This window comes from Agelaius tricolor, unplaced genomic scaffold (genome assembly GCF_023055355.1).
Source record: "Agelaius tricolor isolate 1412-34295 unplaced genomic scaffold, bAgeTri1.0.p SCAF_5, whole genome shotgun sequence".
NCBI lineage: Eukaryota > Metazoa > Chordata > Aves > Passeriformes > Icteridae > Agelaius > Agelaius tricolor.
Window position 1 is genome coordinate 18202498 of NW_027269265.1, and position 6120 is coordinate 18208617.

Below are 6120 nucleotides of genomic sequence, written 5' to 3' on the forward strand. Positions count from 1 at the left end.
AAAAAAGCTTTCATGCTCAAAGTTACATCCATGTCACTGATTTTGTTCAGGTAACCTGCCCAAAGGAATTTATGGGCCTGTAGTTTCAGGCCCATATTCATAGCTGTGACATTCAGGGGTTTCTTTGTCTCATGGCTGATAAACAGCTTATTTAAAGACCTTGACTTCATTTTTTTCTCCTTAATCCCAAGGCAGTTATTAATCCAGTTACAAGCTTCTTCTGTTTGTCAAAGTTGAAATACTGTGCTGCTCCCAGACACAAGCTGGGGACACAAAAAGAAAGGAATCCATATGCCTTTTCCTCCCAAGAATCCCACAGAACTGATTTTATGTCAAATATATGGGAAAATGGAATATTTCAATTCACTGAAAACAGTGAATTGAAATATTCTAGCACCAACATTGCACCAAAAAAGTGCTGGAGGTAGAATTGTGCACACTCTTAACACATGAAGACAAGCATCTTCCTGCTGGAACCCTGATAAACTTTGCCATATTGAGAAGTGCTAATGTATGTCTGGGGCTCTGGTGCCAAAGCTCACCCCAGCTGCTGGGCTTGCAGAGCTGGGAGGTGGCCAGGGCAGGAGCCTCAGGGGCTGACCAGCAGCCCAAGGCCACAGGGGGCAGTGCCTGGGCACAGCCCATCACCACTTTGACCATTACAGATATCACAGGGTGCAGCTCAGCTGTCAAAGCTTTGATAAGCAAACTAATCCTAACCTTCAGGCTTGCTTTTGAGTCTGTAATTACCTAAGCAAGTCAGATCTCATTCTGGGATCCTCTCCAAGGTGGAAGCCTTACCTCTAGTGCTTCCTCTGGCTTGAGAATAATTCCCTTTGCCTTGGGTCAAAATGAGCAAAAGGATAGAGCTTAAGGTCAAGAGTCTTAATAAGCCTTTCATTTATAAAGCAACCCCAAAAAAAGAGACTTTAGGAAGTGTGCCAGTGCTAGCTACTCTGTAGCATTTCCTATTTGATATTTCTATTAGCAGGAGAATTCTGCTGGGTAAGAGCCGCACAAAGCATCAGCCTGGGACCTGGGTCCCTCATTTCTGCCAAAGGCACAGAGCAGATGGGCAGACCCCAGAGCTTTACTGCTGCTAATACTGTGCAGGGCATCTCTTCATAGTACAGGTATAGTTTGTTTAGGCAAGAAGGTATCTGATCTATAACAAGCTGGGTCCATGCTGAGCAACAAAAATTTCAGAAGTTGTGGGAATATATATCTATGTAACGATGCAGGAAAATAAAACAGATCACCAGAAGCCTTCAATGACAATTTTTTAATAATACACTTTAAGTCTTCAGCAATTACTCCAGGCAGACAGGACAATTTGGGTTTTTTATTCGTGTTTTGATAATGAGTCCTCCCAGTGTAAGGACATCTTCTCTTTGCCTATCACCTAAAATTATCAAATTGAGATTTGGTAATAAACCAAAAAATTAACTGAGAGCTACAAAATATCAATGCAGGCAAACTGCCAGCCTACTGAAACCAAAGCACAAGGAAAAACACTAAATTTGCAATAAAACAGGTGACTAACATCTTTTAGCCAAAGTGTAGGGAGAGGAAGGATTGACTCATTTTAGGCTGTATTATAATACTAAAGCATTAGTTATATATGCAGAAATAATGTTCCATATGTATGTAATAAATTACATTAAAAATTTTTTTTTTTATTAATGTGTAAATAGGAATATCCAAAATCAGGCCTTGGTATTATTTCCCCCTTAATTTCATCAATTGCTTGAATAAAAAGACAATTATTGCAAAACAGAAGTTTTGACCAAATTTTTATGAAATGTGTTTGAAAGGCCACAGTCAAAATCCAAAAAAAACCTCTTGCTCCCCAAGGCTTTCCTGAATGGTGATTAATGGCAATATTTACTTTGATGAATTCTGCAGATGTACTCTGCTTTCAGTAATGACCAGGAAAAGGAGATTTTGGGGGGAATTAATTATTTTGTGGAGATAATAATTTGTCCATTCATCTAAGCTGGTAATTAATTCACAGGAAGTGTATCCTTAGTATTTAAGCAGTGGTCATATAAGTTTAAATTAAAATTACTTTGGGAAACCTACTTCAACATGAGTGACTGTGGGAATATGCTACCCTTAGCTCCTGTCCAGCTGGACTGCATTCCAAGGATTCATTTGCAAAGCCCTGTTATGGGCACGTGCTCCTGGCATACCTGCAAAGCCACAGATTTGTTGTTGTGGCCGACATTTTCACAAATTTACAAACTTGGGGAAAACAGGCCCAGCCAGTTCTGGAATGAGGTAAGAGCTCAAATACAGGTTTTGCTTGTCTGGGTGAAGCAACAGGAACTGTGTTGTGCCAACACTTCTGTGCTGACCTTGCTAATGCTCCTCTGTGTCATGCATGGCTGTTTAGCTGCACCAAAAGCACCATGTCAGATTTGTGTTTTGAGGTGATATGGTAAAAGGGTCTTTGTCCTAAGTGGTAGATGTTATATAGAAGTTTTGAAAACTGCCTCTGAAATGTGTGTAGTTTTTATGGATATATCTTTTTTCCCCCCCGAGAAGCCTTTTTCTCATCTTTAAGAGAAAAGTTTCTAGAAGTTGGATGCTTATTCTTTATTCCTTCTTCAAAAAGTTTGTTCTTTGCTGCTTGTACAGTTTCTTCTTTTCCCCCTCAAAATAGAATAGTTCTTACTCCATTTTCCTTTATATAATCTCTTCTTTTCTCCTCTCCTCATGATATGATGTTGAGTTGTTCAAAACCCAGACAAAAAATAGCTTGTGCCTCCACTCCAGCAGAACAGAGTGAAATTGTTGCAGAATGGAGTAAAGGTTAATCCCATTTCAGTTCTGGACCACCAGTGTGCTGATACAAGGTTGACTCAGAAGGGCACTGCAAGAGCTATAGATATTTCTGTCTGCAGAGCAAGAGAAAAGGAGCCTCTGAAAAACTACAGAGGGTGGTGAAAACCCTGCTGGTATTGACTTGCTTGGGTCACAAATGGCTCTGTTTCTGAGAACAGGGTCTGTTGCTTTGTTCCCTAGGAAATTTTGCACTTAGCTGCAGGGAAGAATAGGCTGTCCAGCACAGCCTCCCCACCAGGTAAAGGAGCAGGTTGCTTATGCTCTTCCTCCATCCACCATCAGTTGCTGACTTTCTCTCATCAAGGTTCCAAATGTGTAACAGGCAAGGTTGTCCAAACAGATTTGAGGGAGGCTCTTTAACAAGCCCTGCTAAGTTTTATCCTTTGGAAATTATTTCACATGTATTCTAAGTCAACATTGAAAGAGCCTAAAAAATTCCCCTTGAGATCAATAAGGAATGCTACTGTTTTATGGTAAATATTTTAAAATTACATTAAAATAAAAGGTAAATTCAGGGTAAATTTTGCTGAAGTTCAGGTTTTCTGCCATAGAATGCAGTTGGTCAAATTTTAAAAAGCCTTCTTGAACAGCCTTTTCCATCTGGACTGGAAGCAGAAACTCAGGAGAAGCTATGTCTCAAAGTGAGATAAATCTGAGCTCTGTATTTTGTAGCACAGCAGTGATTGCAAATGTCCTCTGAGGCCAAGCATATTTGAATCTCATTTTTATAAGTGCCATTTTTGCATGCAACCTTCTCTGTGTTTAGCTTTTCAGTGAAGGATTCTGACATTTTCTCCTTCATTTCACCTTTTCTCACTTGTTCTGACCCTGTCCAAAGATGGCTGTTTCAGCTGGCCCCAGTATTGACGTGCTGAGCATGGTTATCACCAGCTCACCCTTCAGAGCTCTGCCTGGACAGCACCAGGCAAGCCAGACTGGAAGGGTTTGCTCTTGGTTTGAGTGCATGCAAATACTTCTACAAGGGCCAAGCTGCAGTGACTGCAAGTTTAGAGATGCTTAGGTTTTTGGTTTTCTACAGTGATGTTCAAACCTCCAAAGCTCCCCATTTACACATCAAAAATGAATACATACTGTGTGATTAGCCAATTTTCTTGTGAATAATAATCACTGTTGCACAAGCCATGCTGTTCTTGTTTGAATTCTGTGACAAGCTGAAGGAAAAGAAGGAAAGACAGGAAAATATTCTTAAATATCTATAGCTAGCAAATAAAAGATCAAGGAGATTTCAGTGAATTTTCATATTTAAATAGCTTATGAAATCCAATATTTTTCTTGTTAGAAAGTGTCATTAAGATTTAGAAATACCAGCTGATATGGACAGATTCTTAAACATAGACTGAACACAGGAAAAATATATTGGTAAGCTTTGAACTGAAATTCAATATTGCAGGTGTTTCCATGATACATAAAGCAGGGAAATAGGAAGTGCCCCAAGGTCACTCTTAGAGTTTTGGGATGAAAGATCATTGAGAAGTGATCAGGGTTTGAGGGATCAGTGGCTACCTCATCATGGTACACAATATGTTCTGCTGTGGCTGCCTGGGAGTTCCAGCAATACTCAGACATTATTTTAATGAGAATTCTGCAGAAAATAATGCTCACTTTTGGTTATCTTTTGAGGATTTTCCTCTTCAGTACCAAAACTGGTTTATATTGGAGAGTGTATTTGCTTTCTCAGTAAGGAGGGTGTGGCTTACTGCTGGAGAACTTGTGTAGTGGAAAACAACTTTCAACAGTACTGGGGAATAAGTACATTGCTGAACAGAGGGGTTTTCACATCTTTACCAACTTTAAATGTAAGTATACATTTTCAATATTTTGCAGAGTTAAATACTACACCAACCTTTTCCAGCTATCCTGAATATAAAATTATGCTTACCTATATCATATGCTACTCTACACTCACAGTATCTGACAGCATCTCTTATAAGTGTAGGGAAATATTTAAGGGGAAATCCTGACTTTCTGAGGGAAAACATTGCAAATGGAATAGTTATTTCATTAAGTTATTCCACAGAGTGAAAAATTTGATGATCTCCACTTCTCTGCTCATAATGAACTGGTGGATTTCATTATGGGATCAATTCCCATGCCTCCCTGCAATCTGTAAAAATCATACTCCAAGTCTCCCAGCAGAAACTATCTGGAAGTGAATATGGTTTTGTCTTGCCAGCTTGGAGTGCTGGTACAGAACTCTAATAAATGTGTGGTTAATTTCATTATTTAAACACCATTCAGTTGGTAAGGAATTTGCATTCTGAGGTCCTCCTTAATGCCATTTGATTGCAGTAGTGTTCCAGGTAAATTAAAACAAATAGAAAAGCCCCAAAGGTATCTCATTAAGGCAAATCATAAGTCCCTCTGTATCATGTAAATGAATTAATATACTTCATGCTTCCAAATGTATTTATTAGCAGTTTACTTTCAATATGTTCTTCAGTGAGCTGTTTTCTTTACTAGTCAGCTGTTAAATTATATATTTTCTGTATGTTAGCAAGTGATATCTTCTGTCACTTAAAATGTTAATGGGTAACACAGGACTGATACATCTGTTTGAATTGGCATGAATGTAGGAAAAATCCCATAACATGCTGGTAAGCTACTTCACGTGACTGTTCCCACTTCTTTAGTGCAAAGATACTGCACTAATTTAAAAGATGTGCTATTATAACAGTTGATCTAGATGAATCATAAAATTGCATCTTTGAAAAACTGTAATGGTATTGCAGAATAAAATTTAAAGAGAATAAAAGTAATTTGGGTTAGGGACTCTTTGACTCTTTGAAGCCTAGGTGATGTTGGAATCTGTATCTACACTGCCTTGGGAATGCTGCCTTGTGCCTGCTTGCCTTGGGTTTGCAAGCCATGCCCAAGTGTGGTACCCAGCACCCATTCTAGTGCTGCCTATCTCAGTGGAATATCAGGCATTTCTGATAGTGTGCTCTTCTTGGGACTTGATGGTGCCTCATTTGCCGGCTTTGACTGGAGCTGGTTGCTGTCTGTCTGTCCCCAAGAGGCCTGATAAGACAGGCTGCCACCCACATCAGTCCCAGGTCACGTCCCTGCTGCGCTGCAGCCCCGGCCTGGCAGCTGGGGCAGCCTCTCATGGGGATGGATCCCAGGAGCCCCCATGGTGTGCAAATCCTCAGCTTCTACCCCACCTTTCCTTCCAGGAGGAAGGACAGATATCTTCCTGGGAAATGATTTCTTTCATCTTCTAGAAGCTGCCTGAACTTTGACTTAATCAGATTC